This window comes from Panthera leo, chromosome F3 (assembly GCF_018350215.1).
Source record: "Panthera leo isolate Ple1 chromosome F3, P.leo_Ple1_pat1.1, whole genome shotgun sequence".
Taxonomy (NCBI): domain Eukaryota; kingdom Metazoa; phylum Chordata; class Mammalia; order Carnivora; family Felidae; genus Panthera; species Panthera leo.
Genome location: NC_056696.1, coordinates 14,258,819 through 14,282,378, shown reverse-complemented (window position 1 = coordinate 14,282,378; position 23,560 = coordinate 14,258,819). Strand labels below are relative to the sequence as shown.

Sequence of the window (23,560 nt, the reverse complement as noted above, 5' to 3'; positions counted from 1 at the left end):
CAAAGATATCAATTCTCTCCTTCTGTCCAACACTGTACTAGAAGTTCTAGCCAGTGCAATAAGAAGAAAAAGAAACAAAAGGAACTCAGAATGGGAGGGATGAAATAAAACTCTTGACTTTGCTGAACTGATCATATTTGCAGAAAATCTAACAGGTTCTAGAAAAAGCTATTAGAACTAAAAAAGAGTCTACCAAGGTTGCACACAAGACACAAGATCAATATATAAAAATCTGTTGTAGGGCCCCCTGGTTGTCTCACAGGTTCGGGTTCCTGTGATCAAGTCCTCTGTGTTGACAGTGCGTAGCCCGGTTGGGATTCTTTCTCTACCTCTCTCTCTGCCCCCCCTCCCTCCTCGCACTCTGTCTCTGTCTCTCTCAAAAAAAATCAACATTAAAAAAAATCTTTTTTTAAAAAGATAAAACTACAAATCATCGAAGAAGACCTAGATACATGATGCTATGCCCTGTGCATGAATCAGAAGACGCAATATATAAGATGCGATTCCTTGCCAAATTAATCTACAGATTCAAAGAAATCCCAAACAAAATCAAAGAAGGAATTTCAGGGGGAGAGAGTGGTAGAATTTGTCAAGCTGGTTCTAAAACTCATAAAGAAATAAACAGGACCTAGAATAATCAAAAGAGCTTTAAAAAGAAAGTCGGAAGACCAAGACATTGGTCACCTGATTTCAGTACTTATCAAACAGTCACGAACACAGTGTGGTATTGGCCTAAAAAAGACTGATCAATGAAACAGTACAGAGTGCAGAAATATAAATATACACAGGCATCTGATTTTTTACAAATGTGAAGAAAATGCAGTGGATAAAGTACAATCTTCTCAACGAGTGGTGGTGGAGCAATTAGGTATACATAATATACAAAAAATGAATTCTAATCCATACCTCCTACCATATACAAACAACTCAAAATGGACCATAGCACAGAGTACAAACTGAAGTTAGAAGACATGAGCATTCTGGAAATCTAACGCACAGCATTATGGTTACAGTCAAAATGATACATTATATACACCAAAGTTGGTAAGAGAGAAGAATTTAAATGTTCTCTCTACACAAAAAAATAACTATGTGATGAAAAGACCATCAACTGATGTTACAGTAATAATCATCTGGCAGTACAGAAATGCATGAAATCAAGTCAACACACACACCTCAAACTTCTACAACGTGATATGTTAATTGTATCTCAATTTTTAAAAAAGGGGCATAGACAAAATGTAAAAACTTAAAACAAGGGAGAAAGTCTTCGCAACCCTGGGTTAAAGAATTATTTGACAGCACACTAGAATCTGCTCTCAGGGGTCTTTGTGGTGACTGAAAGGATAGATAAATATGAACATTTCAGACAATAACAAATGCTACAAATGAAACCACACAGGATAATATGAGAAAGTAAGACAGAGTGGAACTACTAGTTGATCGCCAAAGGCCTCCCTGAGGGAAACGCTTCTGATTTGGATCTAATGGGGAAGGAGCCTGCTTCAAGGATGAAGAAAAAGCAAATACAAAGGTCCTAAGGTCCTGACATGCTTATCATGTTTGAAAACATAAAAGCTGAATAAGTAGAAACTAGTGAGAAAGAGAGTTGAAAGGGAAAGAGAAGTTTGCATGAGAAAGTCTATTAGAATTTTAAATGTTATCTTTAAAGTAATGTGAAACCATTTGATTCCGAACAGAGACGTGTCTTTGGTTTTAAAAATATCCTGGCTACAATGTGGTGAATGGATTGCGGAGAGCCAAAGGTACAAGGTGGAAACATCATAGACTGCAACAGCCTAGGCACAATATGCAGCTGTGGCTAAAAATTGGAGACTGGATACATGAGGTCACACATAATATCAACACTAAAAGAAGTTTGGAAGAAGTTGATTCCAACCCCTGTGGATGACCTGGAGGGGCTGAAGACTTGAGTGGGGGAAGTAACTGCAGATGTGGTGGAAACAGCAAGAGAACTGAATGAGAAGCGGAGCCCGAAGATGGAACTAAACTGCTGCAATCTCCGCATCAAACTTAAATGGATGAGGAGTTGCTTCTTAGGGATGAGCAAAGAAAGTGTTTCTTGAGATGGATTCTACTCCTGGTGAAGATGCTGAAACGACAATAAAGGATTCAGAATATTACATCAACTTAGTTGATAAAACAATGGCAGGGTTTGAGAAGAATGACTCTAATTTTTTTTTTTTAAGTTTATTTATTTATTTTGGGAGAGAGAGAACATGATCCGGGGATGGGCAGAGAGAGAGAGAGAATACCAATTCAATTGATGTGGCAAACTTCACTGCTGTCTTATTCTAAGAAACTGCAACAGCCCCCCCCCCCAACCTTCAGCTACTACCACCCTCATCAGTCAGTAACATCAAGGCAAGATCCTCCATGAGCAAAAAGATTACGACTCACTGAAAGCTAAGATGATGGTTAGCATTTTTTTTTATCAATAAAGTAATTTTCCTTAAAGTATATACACTGTTTTTATAAAACATACTGCTATTGCACACTTAATAGACTACAATATAGTATAAACATAATTTTCACATGCACTGGGAAACCAAAACATTTTTCATTTGATTTGCTTTATTGAGGTATTTACCTTATTACACTGGTCTGGAACTGAACCCACAATATCCCCAAGGTATGCAAGTATAGCCACAGTTGAGAACCACTGGGGGGATAAAACTAATTTTGATCTGGGATAAGTGGGTTCATGTCTGAGGGAGAGAGGCAGGAGAAGAAGTCAGAGTAGGCAGCAGAAGTCAGATTTTGCAGAGCCTAGTAGACTAGGATAGGACTATTGTACAATTTAATCTAAATGTCATGAAGAGCCACTGGAGGAAAATTAATAAAAAATCTCAACTGCTGAGTAAACGCAGGGCTGCATTCAGCAGATCCACACCTTCAGTAACAGAACAATACCATTTACACAATTAGTAATTTAAAAACTCTTGAAACAGTAAGCTCAACAGGTGCATTTCTTTTCAATCTGCCAGATTCTGACTTCAAAAACTATATTGTCACAGTTACAAAGGAACGATAGCCTCTATAAGGGAACTATATAGTCTTTTTAGTTTTAAAAAACTTTTTGTTATTTGCATGCCATTAAGAATGTATTTTTTTTTAACATTACTGTCTTGCTTACGATGTACCTATAAAAGTGAATCATTAAGGCCTGTGGGTCAGTCAACACATCATCCTTGCAAGGGGCCAGGCTAATCTCTGTTATGGGTCCAATTTTAGTATATGTGCTGCCCAAGCGATCACTCAGGGTCAGTCTACGAAAACAAAGCCTACGAGGGGCGCCTGGGTGGCTCAGTTGGTTGAGTATCCAACTTCGGCTCATGCCATGATCTCGCAGTTCCTGAGTTCGAGTTCCGCGTCGGGGTCTGTGCTGACAGCTCAGAGCCTGGAGCCTGCTTCGGATTCTGTGTCTCCCTCTCTCTTCCCCTCCACGGCTCGCTTGTGCTCTTTCTCAATAATAAATAAAAAAAAAAAAAAAAAAAAAAGCCTACTGAATAATAGTACACCCCTCTTTAAGGGAAGAGAAAGTAATCTTATTTTTTTTTAAGTTTATGTTTTTAGTTTGAGAGAGAGTGAGAGGGAGAGAACATGCACGTGCGTGGGGAAGGGGCAGAGAGTGAGTGAGAGAAAGAATCCCAAGCAGGCCCTGCACCAAAGGAAAGTGCAGGGCTCAAAGTCACCAATCGTGAGATCATGACCTGAGCCAGTACCAAGAGTTGGACACTTAACCAACTGAGCCACCCAGGCGCCCCAGTGATCATATTTCTAAATTCAAGGTTCTAGGACTCTGAGCAATGATGGTCAGAAACTAATATTTTTCACCAAAATTAGATACACCAAAACACGTGCATTTACATTTTCAAGATTTAAACAATATACATATCACCTTGTAAACAATTTTTTTTTTTTTTTTTTGCAAAAAAGTGTTAAGATGAAATAAGTGAAGAAGGAAAAAAAAGTTAGTATTTCAAAAGCAAATAGACTGTGGGGCACCTGGCTGTTTCAGTCAGTAGAGCATGCTACTTTTTCAAAAAATTATTTTAATTTTATTTTTTAAAGTTTACTTATGAGAGAGAGCAAGGGTGCTCAAGTGAAGGAGGAGCAGAGAGAGGGAGACAGATTCTCAAGAAGGCTACATGGTCAGCACAGAGCCCTACACAGGACTTGAAACTTTGAGCCATGAGATCATGATCTGAGCCAAAATCAAGAGTTGGACACTTAATCAACTGAGCCATCCAGGTACCCTTTTTTTTAATGTGAGACAGAGACAGAGACAGAGACAGACAGAGACAGAGAGAGAGAGAGAGAATGAATTCCAAGAAGGCTCCACACACAGCATGAGCCCTATGCAGGGACTCAGGGCTGGATCCCACCACCCTGGGATCAAGACCTGAAAGCCAAGGAAAGCCACCCAGGCACCCCAGAGTGTGCAGTTCTTTTTTTTTTAAATTTTTTTTTTTAACATTTATTTATTTTTGAGACAGAGAGAGACAGAGCATGAACGGGGGGGGGGGGGGGGGGGTCAGAGAGAGAGGGAGACACAGAATCGGAAGCCAGAGTGTGCAGTTCTTGATATTGGGGTCATGAGTTCAAGCCTCACGCTGAGCATGGAGCCTACAAATATACATATATAATAAAAGCAAACAGACTGTTTCCAAATGGTCTAAGGGAAATTTGGAAGGCAGTAGTTTATCACAATATAAACGCCAACCTTTCTTTTTTTTTTTTTTTTTTAACGTTTATTTATTTTTGAGACAGAGAGAGACAGAGCATGAACAGGGGAGGGGCAGAGAGAGAGGGAGACACAGAATCCGAAGCAGGCTCCAGGCTCTGAGCCGTCAGCACAGAGCCCGACGCGGGGCTCGAACTCACGGACCGCGAGATCATGACCTGAGCCGAAGTCGGCCGCTTAACAGACTGAGCCACCCAGGCGCCCCTAAACACCAACCTTTCAAAATGAAAGGATGACACTCAACACTGGTAACAAAAAGATGGTTTTTATGAAGGACAACCATCATAGGTTGAAAATTATTTGAAAAAAATCTGCGAAAGGTTTCCACATCAAGGCAAGATTAGCTATGATCCCTAAGATTCCTTCAGTCTCAAAAAGTGTAAGATTCTAAGGCTACTCACCATTACATAAGGATTTACAAGTATTCAATACAAAAAAACATTATTTTTAGTGACATTTAAAATCTAGCATATTTCAGTGGTGCCTGAGTGGCTCAGCGGGTTAAGGGTCCAACTTTGGCCCAAGTCATGATCTCATGGTTCGTGAGTTCGAGCCCTGCATCAGGTTCTCTGTCAGCACAGAGCCTGCTTCAGATCCTCTGTCCCCTTCTCTCTCTGCCCTCACCCCCCCATCTCAAAATAAATAAATAATGATTTTTAAAAATCTAGTATATTTGAAAAAACCCATACTTTCACAAATTGCCAATTTGTTAAATTCAACTAAATGCCAATCATCTTTCTGACCACCATGGGCTTCTAAGTATCCAAGCTCTGTTTACCTCTCTTTCCTCATTAATCTTATGGTGAGAATTTAGTTCCTCTGGAAAATGAAGTACAATGTCCCACTGATTTAAATAGTTAACATTAAAAAGAACCTGCAGCCACTTCCAAATAAGCATACTATATACACACAACATATGTTTTATTAAAAAAATAAAGGAAGAATCTCTACTAAGTAATAAGTAATAGTCAGGTATCACATACAAATATAAAAAGTAAACAGATTCTATATAAACTAATTTCTTTGGTCTCTATGACTGACAGTTTTGTCTCTCTTTTTCCTATTTCCCTACATAAATGGTAACATGCTTTTGCCATCTCTCTTTACCAGCTCTCTCTATGCGCTTTCCCGCTGGCCATCTCATCTACTGTTCACTGCTTCGGTAAGGATAATTACCAAAACTCTCCTTCAAACTACAATCTTTAGTGGGAGCCTGGCTGGCTCAGTTGGTGGATGGAGTGTGGCAACTCTTGATCTTGGGCTTCTAAGTTTGATCACCACACTGAGTGTAGAGATTACTTAAAAATTACAAAACAGGGGCGCCTGGGTGGCTCAGTCGTTTGGGCGACCGACTTCGGCCCAGGTCATGATCTCACGGTTCATGAGTTCGAGCCCCGCGTCGGGCTCTGTGCGGTCAGCGCAGAGCCTGAAGCCTGCTTCCGATTCTGTGTCTCCCTCTCTCTGCACCTCCCCTGCTCGTGCTCGGTCTCTCTCTCTCAAAAAATAAATAAGTGTTAAAAAAAATTATTTTTAAAAATTACAAAACAAACTACAATCTGCACGCACACATTTTTAATTGTAGAACAAATGTCTTTACTTAAGTTTCTTGACAGAACTACAACTCAAAATGCTTGATTCCCCTGTTCAGTAATACAAATATTTACCCAGCGCCTACTGTACCACTATTAGGCACTACTAGGAACAAATGAAAAAGGCATGGTGTCCTCATCAACTGAGTGGAGATAACAGGAAACGTAAGAGGGTTGGAAAAGGCTTCCAAAGAACTGGGAGCGAAGAAAGACAACCAGGCAAACGATGCAGTGACAATCAGTGTTGACACCCCAGGAGAAGCTGGCAACTGGGGCTATAGAATGGTCTTCCCAAGCCTGAGCAGTTTGAAGACTCTCATTATTAATGTCCAGCAGCACATCCAGGAGTGGGAAGTGGAGGGAAACACACAGCAGCTGGAATGAAAAGGAACTAGAGCTGTGCCAGACACGTGTAAAGAAAAGCAAGGGAAAGGAAGACGCTGCCAGGAAAATGATTAGAGTAACATTTCACGGAAGTCTAAGCCAGAGAGTGAAGTAGAAGGTGGAAGAGGATAAGGAGGAAAGCAGAAGGAAATGCCAATTTTAACGACTGATTAAAAGCCCCCCAAAGAGTAATTATTAAGTGCTGAATCAAGCTTACAAGCATTGCTTTGTTCATTTAATAAAAACAAGAGGAGAAAATGTACTACCTGAATGAGAAAGCATAAGAGCTTGTGATTGGAATTTAAGGTTTCAGGTGATGACAGGATTTAGAACAGCAAATAATCAGGGAATAGGAATGAAGGAATACAGAATTCTTCATGCTACTTTTACAACTTTTCTGTGAGATTAAAATTATGCCAAAAGAAAAAAGGGAAAACAAAAAAGCTCATCTGCTCTCCCAAATACGTTCTTCTCCCCAACTTCACATAACCACTTTCCCTGACCTCTAGATTTAAAACCTTGAGTAATCGGGGCACCTGGGTGGCTCAGCTGGTTAAGCATCCGACTTCAGCTCAGATCATGATCTCGAAGTTCGTGAATTCGAGCTCCAAGTTGAGCTCTATGCTAACAGCTTGGAGCCTGGAGCCCGCTTCAATTCCTCTGTCTCTCTGCCCTTCCCCCTCACGCTCTGTCAGTCTGTCTCTCAAAAAGAAATAAACATTAAAAAAAAAAACCTGAGCAATCTTTCATATTTACATCTCCCACTTCTAACACGAAGAGGGATGTTAAGTTCTAGATGTTCTAATGTAGCAATGTCTCTTGAAGCCTTTTTTTTTTTTTTAATCTGAGCTCTAGAGATGTAAAAACACCAAATTGGGAGTAAGAGCTCAGAGCTCAAGTTACCAAAATTTATCAATGAAGAAACAACTTTAAACAAGTAAAAATAACCTACCCAAAACTCCTAGATGGGGAGAGATAGGGCCAAGATTAAGTCGAAGCTTGACGCCAAAAGCCAATGCCCAAGATAACCTCACCACGTGAGAATCATAATTCAATTTTCATTATAACAGAGATAAACATCAAACCTTTAAAATGTAATGATAAATGTTATTTTAGGCTAAGAGATTCTAAAGACTCAAGTTTTTATTTTCAAATTTACTCCATTACAGTACAGAATAAAATATCAAGGACAAAAAATTATAGTAACAAAATACAGTAATAACTATCAACAAACACATTCCATCTGTTATAAAAATGTCATTTTGAAGTATAATAACATAACGTAAAAAGTCTAAGAATCAGTGTACAAAAGATCGTAAATAAGGGGGGGGCACTCTGTACAGAATTGTTTCCCCTCTCAGAATTCTTACATTGAAGCCCTAACTCCCAACTTGACAGATGGTATGTGGAGATACAGGGCCTGTGGGAGATAATCAGGGTTAGCTGAGGTGATGAGGGTGGGGCCTCGTAACGGAATTAAGCTCTTCCAGGAGGAGACACCAAGGCACTCGCCCAGCCACATGGAGACACAGCTAGAAGGCGGCTGTGTGTGGGGCAGGAAGGGAGACCTCGTCAGAGCCTGATTATGCTTGGTCTTCAGCCTCCAGAACTGTGATAAATTCCTGTTAAGCCATCTAGTCTATGGTATTTTCTCATGGCAGCTGGAGCTGACAAAGACGGGATGTATTAACTCCAGAAGACAGCATTCTGTCTATAAAATTTTAAACTAGATTTTCCACTTAAAATAAAAGGGTCTTGCTCTGGGTAAGAGGTTGAACTAGTCAACCTCTAAGTTCACTTCCATCTCCAATGGTTATAACCACTTAGTGATCCTAAAGTTAGAGTGACATCAAATATTTTTAAGATCACATTTGCAGCTATCATAGAAAAGCTAAGAATACTACCATATGTTGAGTGCCTCTACTACAAATAGCACTACAGCATTAAAAATTGTCATTTTTAAAACAAAGTGTAATATAAATAAATCTGTTGGGAGTTCTAATCAGAATGGTAGAAGGGCTGAGGCTGTTCTTAGAAACTGAAACACGTGAATTAAGTTTCTAGGGCAGAATACCCTAAGAATTAGAAAAGATGCGCAGCTATTGAATCTTCTGTACCACAAATTACTGTTCTAGCAAAGTTATATATCTGCACATCTACCATTTACTCAATGAAGTGATTCCCAGATCACTCTTTCTGACAACTTATAATATTTTTAAAGTGCTCATATCACAAAACTACTTCTCTTAAAACTGATTTGGTTAAAAAACAAAACTGATTTGGTTTAAATCCCAACTCCAACATTTGGTAGCTAGGTGTTTTCATAGCATAACTGTGGCATATGCATATTATTGGATAAGCATTTCCCTAGTCATTAAATATAATTCTGAACTTTATTTCCTCATCTGTGGGCTATATCCTCTATAGTCTACGTGAGATTTAATCACCAAAGTGTGTATAAAGCTCTGAAAATGGTGTCTGGCACTTAATAAATGGGTAACAGTGTTTGCAAAACTTACACATTACAAATAAAAACCAAAGCATAAAAGCTTCTTAATTAACTTTTTTGCAAGCAAGTCTGTTGGATGTTAAGGAGAAAAAGAGAAGCATTCTCTTAAAGATGTTCATTTGACATCATGAACTATCCTAAACTTCAACGAAATGGCACCATAAGGGTTGAAATTTCAAGTTTAAATTTGTAAGTGTAGAGAACCAGTTAGCATCCCTCCCTGCCAAGCACTGGCTCCACTCCTCCACCATTAAAACGTGTATCTTGAGACATGGAAGCCTACACATCTCTCTTTCTCCTACTAACTTTATTCTTCCCATGTTTCCAATCTGTCATAAATATAACTACACAATAAAAAAATTTTCTGGTCAGGAAACCAAGCAATCAGCACTTGTAGGCCATTACTGACTTTTCTGTTCCTCTTCTTCTCTTTCTCCCTTCCTTCCTCCCTCTCTTCCTTTCTTTAAAATCTCTACACCTATCGTGGGGCTCCGATTCATAACCCCATGTATTAAGAGTCACATGCTCTTCCAACTGAGGCAGCTGGAGGTGCCTAATTCTTAATCCTTATTCAACAGCTCTTTCTTCAGCAGGAGAGATACTTTCTCTCCCCCCAATATCCAAAGAGTCCAAAGACTCTGGATCTAGGGTTGGGAGATATTTCATCTTTCTACATTCTGTATCCTAATTCTTGATGCAAGCTACATGGCTCCACACATATTTAAACTCACAGAGTGGTACACCAAAAGATCCAATTTTTATCTGAATTTCAAAAACTCATACAACAATATAACCAACCTCTACTCTGCCAAAAGCCTCATTTCAATAACACCTCTTTCCTTTGAAAACAAAATTTCTCAGGGCACTTGGGTGGCTCAGTTGGTTAAGCGTCTGACTTCTGCTCAGGTCATGATCTCAAGGTTCATGAGTTCAAGCCTTGTGTCGGGCTCTGCACTGACAGCTCAGAGCCTGGAGCCTGTTTCTGATTCTGTGTCTCCCTCTCTCTCCTTCTCCTACTCGTGCTCATGCTTGGTCTAAATAAATAAATAAATAAGCAAACATTAATAAAATTTTAAAATTTTAAAGTAAATGGACTCTTTCATCTTCCTAACCTTCAGAAGTTAATTTTATACCTCCTACATTGTGGCTTCTTCAGTTAAAATCCACATATATAGTCTGTTTCCCAGTTAATGGAAACATTTAATAAGCTACAATACTCACCTTTAAAATACACTGGATAAAGTGGATGAGTACTTGCCCAACTACTTAACCCATCTTAAAAAGTTCTAAGCTTTTTGTTCCTTGGTGACCATTTCTCCAGTCTCCCGATTGTTTTTTATTCTGTTCCAAATGTATCCTGAATAGATCTCCCTAGGAACTTTTCAGAGCATCCACTGGCCTCCACTGGGCCTTTGTGCAAATAGAAAAACATATGCTTCTGGGGAGAAACAGGTACTCCTCTGGGTGAGGTGGTGATGCACGGCGAGAGAGGGGAGAAGTGAAAGCACGATTACCCCAGGGAGGCCTAGCCAGAACACAGGACTCTGAAAGCAGAGCCTGGAGCAGATTTCAGTCCTTGTTGTCTCCTTCAGCCCAGCACATTTGTGCAGTGCACAAACGGCACAACCACATAAAGCAGCCCTACACTTTCAGATCATTCACTAGGAAAGAGGGAAGGAAAATCAGTTATTAACTTCTCTAGCCACCCATTCTCCAGCTACATATGCATCCATCCTTTACCTTGCACACTCAAATATTTGGAGGGGATCTCTCAACATCAGAAAACCTATCCTCCCTTTACCTTTTTTAACTTTCCATTTTTCGTGGTTCTCTTTTCTGTTTAAGTATGGTGAATGCTCATGAAATATCAAAGAATATTAAATTCAAAAGACACGTGGAAACACATTTAATGTGATCTTTGCAACAATCCTCTGAGATAGGTGAAATGGAGATTTTCTTTATTTCACAGATGAATAGACAGGTTTCCCCTGCTATCAGAGAGCAAAGCTTTCCTCTGAAACCTTGCGTAAGCTGAAATGGCTACAGCAAAGAAACAATTACCATTAACTCATATGGAAAAATTTTTGTAGCATTCCCAGACCCAACAAATAACCTCTCTTAGGCTTTTCTGATCCCTTAGGAGCCATCTTGCTAACAAATTCACACACACACACAAAAATAAAGTACAGATGTTCACAAACACAGTTCAAAGCCATGTCCCGATGCTATGTAGTTCCCGAAGGACATTGGTGGCATCACTCTCACTGCCTCTATAATGGCTCACCACTGAATGCTATTGTCACTTTTTGCTTTCTGTAAAAGTGAAAATCTTCTTCAGAATTCTTTCAGGGTGCCTGGGTGGCCCAGTCGGTTAAGCGTCCAACCTCGGCTCAGGTCATGATCTCACAGCTCATAGTGAGTTTGAGCCCCGCGACGGGCTCTGTGCTGACAGCTCAGAGCCTGGAGCATGCTTTAGATTCTGTGTCCCCCTCTCTCTCTGACCCCACCCCCCCCCACCCCCCCGCTTCTGCTCTGTCTCTCTCAAAAATAAAAAAAATTTAAAAAAAGTTCTTCCGGTTAGCAAAAGCGGGTACTAATGTATGTCTTTCATAAAAGCAAAGTGGGATAGTACAAACTTCCAAAAAGCGGGGAATACCTGTACCTAAAATTTGAAGAAGCCACGTTACTTGCCTCTCAAGTTAACAGCAGGCACAAAGGACAAAACATAGGTGACAAAAGGACTAAAACTAGGTGTTTTAACTCACAGTACAGAGCTCATATTGAGCATTCAAGTCACCTAAAAATCAAGAAGTCTCACTACTTATTCCTCCCTGCTTAACCTTTCACCCTCATTACTCGATCTAAATTCTTTTAGGGTCACCAAAGATCTCTCAGCCAAATCCAAAGGCCACTTATATTTTTCTGAACTCTGCTCCATTCGGCTGTAATAATCCCCTTTTTTAGATTATTCTAAATCCACCCTGATTTCTGTGGTGACTTCCTCACTTATTCATTCTTGCCTTCCTTCTTTTCCCACAGATTGTCTTCCGTATCTTGCTACATTTCAGTCTTAAGCAAATACCTCCACTTTGCAGTTTATAATGGAAATGGCTGCCCCAAGTACATAGTCAAGGCTCTAATTTAGATCTCTTCTCCTGTAATGCTGCCATTCCCTGTGATGAATCCATTCCATCCTAGACTTTCATCACTTCTCGCCTTCATTAATTCTAATTGTTGCCTAATCCTATCCAGCATTCATTTCTTGTTTTTTTTTTTTGTTTTTGTTTTTGTTTTTTTTAAGATTTTTAAGTATTCTCTACACCCAACATGGGGCTCAAACTCACAACCCCGATCAAGAACTGCAAGCTCTACCAACTGAGCCAGCCAGGCTCAGTTTTGTGGTTATGTCCTAAACAGTGGAATACAAGACTACTAATGGTGTATTAGATGATTTTAAATGGTCCGTAGAGGAATATTTAAAATTATGTTTATTTGGGGGCACCCGGGTGGCTCAGTCAGTTAGGCATCTGCCTCTTGATTTCAGCTCATGTCATGATCTCACAGTTCATGAAATCAACCCGAGTTGGGCTCCGTGCTCAATGTGGGGCCTGCTTGGGGTTCTCTCTCTCCACCCCTCCCCTGCTCCCCACTTGTTCTCGTTCTCAAAATAAATAAATAAACATTAAAAATAAATAAAAATAAACTTTAAAAAATGTTTATTTTGAAACATGTTGAAGGGGGAAAAAACTAACACCAAGTAATCATGTATATTCTTTTAAATTCACTTATTTAGGGGTGCCTGAGTGGCTCAGCTGGATGAGCATCCAACTTCGGCTCAGGTCATGATCTCAGTTTGTGAGTCTGAGCCCCGCATTGGGCTCTCTGCTGTCAGCACAGAGCCTGCTTGGGATCCTGTCCCCTTCTCTTTCAGCCCCTCCCCTGCTCACTCTCTGTTTCTCTCAAAATAAGTGCACCTAAAAAAATAAATTCACTTATTTAAAAGACAGTAACTTGAATTAAAGAAAATATTAAAATAGAAGGTTTGAAGATCTTAAAAGACATGAATGTCTTAAGGTTGGGAAATACTGGCCACTGGGGAATCCATGTTGTATGGAAGTTACACGTTGTATGGAAGCTCTGGGTCAATGATTCAAATCCCATATACTAACTAAGTAACTTTGAAAGAATTACTTAAACTTCTTTAAATCCCAGTTTACTAGTTGTGTAACAAGGACAAAATAATCTACCTCCTAGGCTTACTGTATAGATCGAAAAAGATAATCTACAAAATTACCTTAGCTCAGTGCTTGGCATGGAAAGTGCTCAACAAATATCAATAATTGCAATTATTCTTTTTTTTTTTAATTTCTTTTTTAGTATTTTGTTTTTTGTTTTTTTTTTTTTTTTTTAGAGAGACAGAGTGCAAGTGGAGGAGGAGCAAAGAGAGAGGTAGACACAGAATCTGAAGCAGGCTCCATCCAGGCTCTGAGCTGTCTGCACAGGGCCCAACATGGGGCTCAAACTCACGAACAGTGAGATCATGACCTGAGCTGAAGTTGGACGCTCAACAGACTGAGCCACCCAGGCGCCCCAGTAATTGCAATTATTCTTCATCTCTCTTGGCCATCATGCCTTCACTTGTAATCAACTAGGCACCTGATCTATATTATAGACAATGTTCATATATGGATTTTCTGCCCCAAATTTCCCTTTTCTGCTTGTATGTCTTTATTTTTATCTTCTGGTATAAATCCAAAGATCACATGTCAACTTTTAACATTAATCCTTAAAACTGTGAGCATCTTGGCAGTAGGAACCAAAAGCCATATTCCTCTGACTCACTATGCCTTACAAAATTAAAAGAATCTTTAACGTTTGTTGAATCAATCTAAATTTTAGAAAGGAAAATCGGATGCAAACAAATCTCACAACGCACAGTACATAAACATAAGCTATGTGAAAGCATCTTATGCTATTCTCATGGAGAGGTGGGCAGGGTGGGGGGAGGGTATGACAGGGTATTATTTTGCTCTACTAAGATATCTGTCAGTTGAATCTTAGTTGGTGGGTCTAGTCTTCTATTTTCTAATCTCATTCACTCAATAATAAAACCTAGGTATATGCCAACCACCATACAAGGTGTGGAAGATATGGAAACAGTCTAGTAAAGGAAAACACACTAATATTGGAACACAGGTAAAAAGAAAATGACTACATAATATGCTATGTAAATAATACCCAAGTGGTTTTTTTTATACTAGATGTGCTCCACAAATGTTAACTACATCCCATCCTCCCTTAAGGCAGAGCACCTAGGGGTGAGAACATTACATCACATTGACGGTAATAATTTTATTGCTATCTTGTGTTGACTCTACGTATACTAACCATATAAAAGTTTTTGTCTGCCAACTAGACAACTGTTGAAATTCAGTAATTGTTTGATCTGATTTGCCGGCAAACATGTACACACACAGGCCCTAAAACATGACTGGCATTCTGTTAATCTAGAGCAAAATGACGACTAATGTAACTGGTGAAAAGATCAGTTTATATTTAACCTTTCTGGGACTGGGAAAAAACACTATAGAAAATACACTGAAGTTACCCTCTCGAGAATATTTTCACCCACAAAGATGTCCTGACTGACGCATCAAAGGCTTTATTGAGAAATTTAAAATGTTATGACTCAGAAAACTAACATTAATTCTCAAGCTTCTAAACAACAGTTAACAGTTAACATAGACGGAGATAAGCTATCATTGCGTTACCCTATTCATAAACTGATTCTCACTTTGCTGAAAGTGTGTTAGTCATAACTCAGTGAGACACAACTTCTGGATCTCCTTCACTGTTAAGAACAGGCTTTTGTACCAATTTGTGTAACATTTTATCAATCATCAATCCTTGTCTTACACAAATTTGGCATAAACAGCATCTGAAACAGAAGTTACTCAACTGGCTTACAAATTGAAGTGGGGGGGGGGGCAAAAGGAAACCACTTGGAGGGAGAGGGGGATATAATATAATCTTCAAAGACATTTTACCAATACGGGTGGTGGGGTGGCATTAAGGGTAAGGGAGGGAATGAGTCAGAACTTCTGTATTTTCAGCTGTGCTCAACATACTGAACCCAGGGTTACTGACTGTAGAGCATGAAGAAATCTTTAAGAACAAAATCTAGCACGGAAGTGTAAAAAGAAAGAAAAACTATTTAAATATGCAAAGAATATATACTCCATTCTAAGAATATACAGCTTACTTACTGTTTATGGCAATATTCTGCCAGTCTACTATTAGTTGGCCTTTTACTGTATCCTGAGCACAGTAACAAGCCCTTTACACACATGATCTTTGTTAATCCTGCAGCAAACCTTAGAGGGAAGTACTATTATCATCACCTCCATTTTACAGATGAGGAAATATTCTACCAACAGTATAGGCCAGATCTCAAAATTTAAAGATTATGTCATACTACCTAGTCAAGGGTTTTAACCAACTGGCCTCTACTAGAAAAGGGGAGAAAAATTAGCTTCTATCCCATCCCCAAAGTAGTTACAACCATTTTTTTTAACCTTGCAACACTTTCACCATTGTGTGCAACAATGTTTCTATACTGAAATCAAGCAAAAGAAAAAACTAGGTTAACAATGCTACATCTTCAGTTACCACAGTTCCTAAAATTACAAGAAACAGGGAGGCAGTTTGATGGCCTTACAGCATCCCCTTTCGATTTAGACAGTCTGCGTTTGAATCTCTACCGCAACACGGTAACTGCCTGTGACCTTGGTCACATTAATATCTCTGATTTTATCTCATCTGTAAAATGGGGATGATAATAAGAGCACCTCCCTCAAGTACCGGCTGTAAGATGAGAAAAGATAATGTACGTAAAGAGCTCGTTACTGTGCTCAGACACAGTAAAAGGTCAACTAATGGTGGAGGGAAAACAGCCACATATGTAAGCTCACCAAACCAAAATATACAAGTAAAAAGCCTGCATTCTGACAAGCCCACTATAAAAAATCAAATTATTATTTGACCACACGCCAAAGACAAAATTCAAAGTCAATCCATTCCTAATTTTCTTAGAGGATCAATGCATTTGAGGTGGGCCAGAAACGATGCTGCAGTGCATCTGACACACACCTAAAAATGGCTCCAGTCGGAGTAGCATCTTAATCACCACCAGAGGAGGTTAAATCTACTTTTTAACAAATGCTGGAGTTAGGCTCGGTGGGCGCTTAAGTATCACGCCATCGTGTTTATTTGCAGGAGGAAGCTATCAAGCACTGGATGAAGAATCCTGATTTTTCTGGTGCATTCCAAAGGAAAACCTTCCAGCACAGCCGCCTACCGTACAATTCCAAGGCCCCTAGCGAGGTATGAATCTACGAGCCTACGCTGAAGAGCAGCCAATGCAGAAATCCGGGCGGCTTCGGGAGCCAGCAAACATCAGGCATGTTGGAAATCTCAAACAAATCTCAAATCAAGTCAAAACAAATATGCATCCCTTTAAAGGAACTAGACGCATTCCTCTCGGGCAAAGGAACAATTTATCAGTGTTCCCATTGGTCCCCATGCCCTTTTCTGCAAGTCCTGAAGTGGGGCCTTTACCGTAACACCAATAACAGTAACGCTATCTCAAAGAGAGAGAGCTGCAGAGTGGGATTCACTACGCAGGTCAGGGGATGGCGAGGCCTGGGGAACGAAATGACTACCAAACCGTCGTCTGGAGTTGGGGCTGCACGTCCCTAGCGGAAGTAGGGTTGGTCCAGATTCCCCCAAGCGCCTCTCACCGAGTCAGGTCTTTAGCCCGGTCTCTCTCACACAGTGCTCGCTGCAAATTCCACCCTAACTACACACGGAAAAGAAGTAGGCAGTAAAGGCCCCAGATGAGCCCTTGAGCTGTCTGGGGGACGCTTCCCACACATTAGGAAAAAAGCCATTATCCCAAGGACGGGAACCCCCTTCGTTTAGCCGGCTATGCGACTAATCCCCCCGCGGGGCCTGAGCGGGGACCGGGTGGGAGAGAGACCGACGGCTCCGGAACTCCCGCTGCAGACCACATGGGGCGGGTCTGACTCCGGTTTCCCGCTCCCCGACCAGGAGGCCGAGACTTCCCCCAGACACAGACATGATGAGAACCAAAGAGAAAGCGGGGGATGGCTCGACCCAAGGCCGTCTCCCAGCGGCTCCCCAGTCTCTGCCCGCCAGGGCCGGGGTGCGCTCCCACGCCCCAGGCGGCCCCCCGCCAGCCCACCCCGATGGGGCCCGCTTTGATCACAGCTCCTACGCCCTCGCTTTCCTTACCGGCCAGGGCGAGTGTCAAGCGGAGTGTGTCTGCGCACTTCGAGAGTCTCTGCCGCGCTCTGATCGAGGGAAGGGGAAGGGGAGGCGAGGGGTGGGGGGGATGGAAGGACCACCCGACCGGGGAAGCCGAAGCTGCGGGTGGACAAACCGCCAAAGCACTTTCGCTGCTTCCCGAGAGGGAGAGAGCGAGCGAGAAAAAGAAGCAAGATGGCGGCTAGCCAGCCCCTACGTACTACGTCATGCCGCGGCGTACGTAAGGCACATCTCCGCAAGGCCGCCCTCCGGCGCAGAGACGGCCCGATCACGTGAGGCCTCCGTGGCGGCCCAACCCCGGCGGAAGGCGACGGCGCCTCCTGCTGGAAGGAGGGAGTTCCTGCAATCGGGGTTCCCGCCGCGGGGTAAGGATTTGCAGGAGCTCTCTCCAGGAATTCTGGAAGAGGCCACGATTGTACACTGATAGGCCTCAGGGAAGGCAGCACTCTTGTAAGTGGTGGATGGGTGTGTGAATTGGTTCAACCGACAGTCTGGCGCTACGTATCAACAGTACGTTATGCATAATCTTTAACCTTGGTGTTCGACAGTATCTTGATATTTTCCAGAAATATGAGTACACAGTATTCATAATACCAAAAGCTGTCCGTTGACAAGAGATAAATAAATGCATTATGATACATCCATATAATGGACTATTCTGAAGCCATTAAATTCAGATTAATACTTAATGATCAGGGAAATGCTTATGCCCTAATATATTTATGCCGTAACTATGCTAGAAACACACACACATACACATATTCATTGAAAAGAATAAAAAATGTACTCTGGATGTTAATAATGGTAATGTGAACAATAGTTTTCTTAGGGCATTCAGATTTTTAAAAAAGATTTTATGTATGCCTTTCTATAATTTCCATATTTTATCATCACAAATCAGTTTTAATGTGTAATGAAAACTTTGTGAGTCATAATATTGTTATGAGACACAAATGATAAATATGTGCACACATATAGTGTATATAGTGTGTGTGTAACTGTATATGGTATTGTGTTAATTTAAGTTTCATAAAGCATTACATATTTTTTTAGGTTTTAGAATAAAACAAAAACATGTTTTGCTAAGTGCTATGTCATATGGGTAAGTTACTTAATATCTCTTTGATTCAGTTTTCTCATGTGTAAAATGGAGGTAATACCTACTTCTATCTATGTCAACTATACTTCAATTAAAAAACACAATAAAATGTTTTAAAAATTAAAAAAAAATTTCTTCCACAAAAAATAAAAATACCTGCTTCTCAAGTTTGTGTTATTTACTCACCAAATATGTATTGAGCACCTACTGTCTATGCTAGGTACTGGGATATAAAGGTATAGAACAATTAAGACATTGGCCCTGGGGCACCTGGGTGGCTCGGTGGGTTAAGCGACCGATTCTTGATCTCAGCTCAGGTCTTGATCTCAGTGTGGTGAGTTCAAGCCCTGTGTGGGCTCCTTGCTGGACATGAAGCCTACTTAAAAAAAATAAAAAATAAAAATAAAAAGACCTTGGTCCTAGGCAACAGTCTAGTGATACAGATCAAATCAAATAATAGGTTTGGATATGTACAACAAAAGAAACAAACAAGATATCAAGATAAAGAATAACCAGGAAGAAGGGCAGGGGGAATTTATTTTAGAAAGTGTGGTCCCCGAGTACTTTTCTGAAAAGGGGCCACTGAAACTGGGACCTGAATGACAAGAAGAAGCAGTAATGCAAAGAGTAGATGGAAAAGTGCTCTGGACCAAGTGAACTGCAATTGCAAATGCCCTGATCTGGGAAAGAGTTTGGAATGTTCTAGAAACTAGGAGAGGCGTGTGTCTGGAACTTAGTTAAGAGAGTGACACAAACAAGATGAGACTGGACGGAGAGTCGAAAGCCAGATTCAGAGGAAGCTAGGTTAGGGAGTTCAGAAAGAATGTCACCTAGGAGCAGTGAAAAGCCATTTGAAGGTTTTAAGAAAAGGAGCCACAGGATCTGATTTTACATTTTAAGGAGATCACCAGTAACTGCTGAATGAAGAGTGTGAAAAACAGATTGTGGGGAGGCAAGAAGGGAAGCAAGGAGCTCTACTAGTTAGTAATGAAGTAATTACAGTGGCGAAGAATGACAGTGGTCTGGACTAAGATGGAGGCTGTGAACTTGGAGAGAAGTAGACAGATTTGGCACATATTTTGGAGCAAAAATATACTCGCTTGTGGGAAACGATCACTTCTCCATGTAGGGAAAGAAGAAAAGAATCAATGACAACAGATTGATGGCTTGAGCAACTGGGTGAATGACAGCAGCATTTATAGAGATTATGGTGTTGGAAGAGGGGAGGAAAACCATTTGGCTGGTAGAGCAATATTAAAAAGAAAAACTGGGGCTGAGCCCAGGTAGCTCAGTCAGTTAAGTGTTCGACTCTTAATTTCAGTTCAGGTCAGGATCTCACGGTTTGTGGGTTGGAGCCCCAAATCAGGCTCCAGGTGGAGCTTGATCCCAGAGATTGTCTCCCTCTCTCTCTGCCCCTCCCCTGCTCGCATGTATGAGTGCATGCACATGCACATATGCACACACATGCTCTCTCTCTCTCTCTCGTTCAAAATAAATAAATAAACAAACAAATAAATAAATTTTTTAAAATTTAAAAAGAAAAATTGGAAAGGGGCACCTGAGTGGCTCAATCGGTTAAGCGTCCAACTTCAGCTCAGGTCATGATCTCACAGTTCATGAGTTCAGGCCCCGCATTGGGATCTGTGCTGACAGCTTGGAGCTCGGAGCCTGCTTTGGATTCTGTGTATCCCTCTCTCTCTGCCCCTCTGTCACTCTCACTCTCTCACACTCAAACATGAATAAACATTAAAGAAAGAAAGAAAGAAAGAAAGAAAGAAAGAAAGAAAGAAAGAAAAAGAAAGAAAGAAAAGGAAAGAAAGAAAGAGAAAGAAAGATTGGGAAAGATTAAATTTTGGACATATTAAATTTGAGGTGTCCATGTAATGTCCAACTGTGGATCAAATATGCAGTTGACACGCATATCTAGAGAGCTCAGGGGGGAAGTCAGCATCAGAGAGAGAGAGTTGAGTCTCACAGACGTGGGTTTCATACGTGTACACATGTATTTCATAGACATGTGTTTAAAGTGGTGGAAGCAAGCCAGATCCCCTAGGGAGAGAGTAGGGAAAGAAGGAAAAATGACCAGCTCTAAGGAACAGCAATATGTAAAGGTCAGGTGGAGGCGGAGAACTTAGAAAAGAAAACTGGGGAGAAGCCAGAGAACTGGAAAACCTGAAGATGATGATGTCACAGAAGCCAAGAGAGGAGAGGATTACAAGATGGCGTGAGCACTCACATATGTTAAATGCTGCTGAGAAGTCAACTCATAGGAAGAAGGAGCCAGAAGTATCCACTGGGTTTGGCAACATGGAGGTTACTGGTATCTTTTACAAGAAGTTTTGGTGGAGTTAATGAGGCCAGAAAGTCCTAAGATAGTGAGCTGGAAAGGACACAGATGCTGAGAGAGTGGAGACTACGGATAAACAATTATTTCCAGAACTTGAACTTCGCCATAACAGAAAAACAACTACTACTGGAGGGAATGTGGAGTAAAAAGAGACATTAAGAAAAAAAGTTTTTAAGTTTATTTACCCATTCTGAGACAGAGAGAGCGAGCGGGGGAGGGGCAGAGAGACAGGAAGAGAGAGAATCAGAATTCTCTGTTCCGCTCTTTGGTATAGCTACTGAGAAAATAGATTCGCCAATGCTGGGTTTGACTAGGCAAGTATGATGTAGAGAAGTGATCATATTGAATATGAACATATAGTGGGTGTGTGGCAAATGGAAACTTGTGTCCACTTTATGAATTACATATGGTATATTTTAAATTCAAAAATTCCCTGCCACTTCTCCTGGTCTGAGCTGTCTTCCCCACCAATATGGTCAAGGAATTGTCACTGTAACAATGTTAGAATAAAATAATAAACAGAGGTAAATCACAAGCACACCCACCTGTCCATTGATATCAACGGTCCTTTGAAATGGAAAAGTTTGGCTGATAATATGCTCATTGCTGGGGGAAGGCCTACTGACTGTCCCCAAGAGGACAGGGAAGCCTTACCTCGGTGAATTTTTCCCAACCCTCCAGGATCCGGCCTAGAGTACTTTAGTCTCAGAAATACATTTCTTCAGCAACATAAAACAGCTTCAGCCATCAGATGAATTTACATTAACCAAGGTCATGAGAATGATACCTAGATCCAGAATATTAATTTACTAATTTTCAATGTATATACCTGAAGACTCAAGACTGCAAAGCCAGTGAATTTTCTATGTAGACAAACCTACTCAGGAAACCTAAGGCGTTATCAATCAGAAGGCTGCTTGATGGGCACAGATTCAGAACAAGTAGGGTTATGCGTATAGATTATTCTTGATTCACCTATCTGCATGACAGGATGATTTTGTCCCAAAGATGGAAATACTTAATTTCCAATGGTTGCAACTTTCTACATTGATCTCCAATACAGTAGGGACATCCTGGCATGCTATTGATTTGAGCTGCTTCTCTCCTTGACAGCACTTGGATGGGCACTGGCCCTGAAGTGCCTTGGATGCTTCTTTCTCTGTTTCAATGGCTACTCAAACCTCTTAGCAATATTCTTTCAATAAAAATCAAGTTACAGTCAGGTCAGGCCAGTTTGTGTTTTAAAGGTGACTTTGCTTACTTCTGGTCTTCTCCATTGTGTGTCATCTTAAAGTTTAGCTCTCAGTCTCTTCTGTCTCTCCCGTCTTCTGTTTCTTACTTCCAATATCTTGGGGAAGAGTCTTCTGTCTTCTGTCTCTTACTTCCAATATCTTGGGGAAAATCTGACTGAAATCTCTAGGTATTGGTACAATGTCCAAAGCCAAATAATATTCTTTTAAAATGTGTTTTGTTTTGGGAGTGCCTGGGTGGCTCAGTTGGTTAAGTGTCCGACTTTGGTTCAGGTCATGATCTCACAGTTCATGAGTTCGAGCCCCACATTGGGCTCTGTGCTGAAGGCTCAGAGCCTGGAGCCTTCTTCAGATTCTGGGTCACCCTCTCTCTGCCCCTTCCCCTGCTCACGTTCTGTCTCTCTCTCTCTCTCTCTCAAAAATAAACATCAAAAAAATTTTTAATGTACTTTGTTTTGAATTATTCGCATCTCTCCTAATGCCCCTTCAGCATAGGTAAATTTGTCATAATGGAAATGTTCTCATGACAGACTGAATGAAAACTTGTCATTTAATTTCCAGTTTTGATTTGTAAAAATTAATTTGGGGGCTACATGATCAAATTGCCAATTGATGGTATGCAACCAAGCAAACTGTTTCTTACTGAAAACAAATTGTCCAAACAATGTGACCTATTTCCTTTGTGATTGCCCAAGTCTTATTTGCTAATGTTTTTATTGAGTTTCTACCCTTGTCACTGAGATTGATTCTATAAACCTAGAGGCACTGAAGATTTATGAGATGTTTGGTAAAAAATAAAAGAATCAATGACCATATCATGCTTTATTAGTAGTAGTGTTTCCTAAAGTTTTGCGTGCACATGACAATTTTGGTTTCTTTTCACCAATGGTCCAGCATATCATCTAGTAAAACTGTGAAACATTATAATCCTGATGTAATGAAAGCTATAGTAACGTAATCTCATTTTTTTAACTTCAATAGATATTGAACTTTGTTAGTAAAGAAAAATATTGCCAGTGCCTCAAAAAATTACCTTTTGTCAACTTGTAAAAGGTTATATGCTAAATATAGTATATATGTCATATATAAAATATTGCATTAAATGTAAAGTGGAATAAATATATTTGTTTTGTTATCAGTCTATTTTTTGAGGGGAGTGGGGCAAAGGGAGAGGGAAAAAAGAGAGAGAGAAAGAGAGAGAAAGAGAGAGAGAGAGAGAGAGAGAGAGAGAGAATCTTAATCAGGCTCCATGCTCATTGTGGAGCCTG

At 40.5% G+C, this 23,560-nt stretch overlaps 1 protein-coding gene across 1 annotated transcript in view; it reads right to left on the bottom strand.

The window, feature by feature from the left end:
- The window catches only part of PRRC2C (proline rich coiled-coil 2C), a 94,528-nt gene extending 76,736 nt beyond the window's left edge, over positions 1-17,792 (bottom strand). Inside the window, 1 exon segment of the mRNA XM_042926071.1 lies at positions 17,564-17,792. The gene's annotated coding sequence lies outside the window, so the exon portion shown is untranslated.
- Between the last annotated feature and the right edge of the window lie 5,768 nt (positions 17,793-23,560).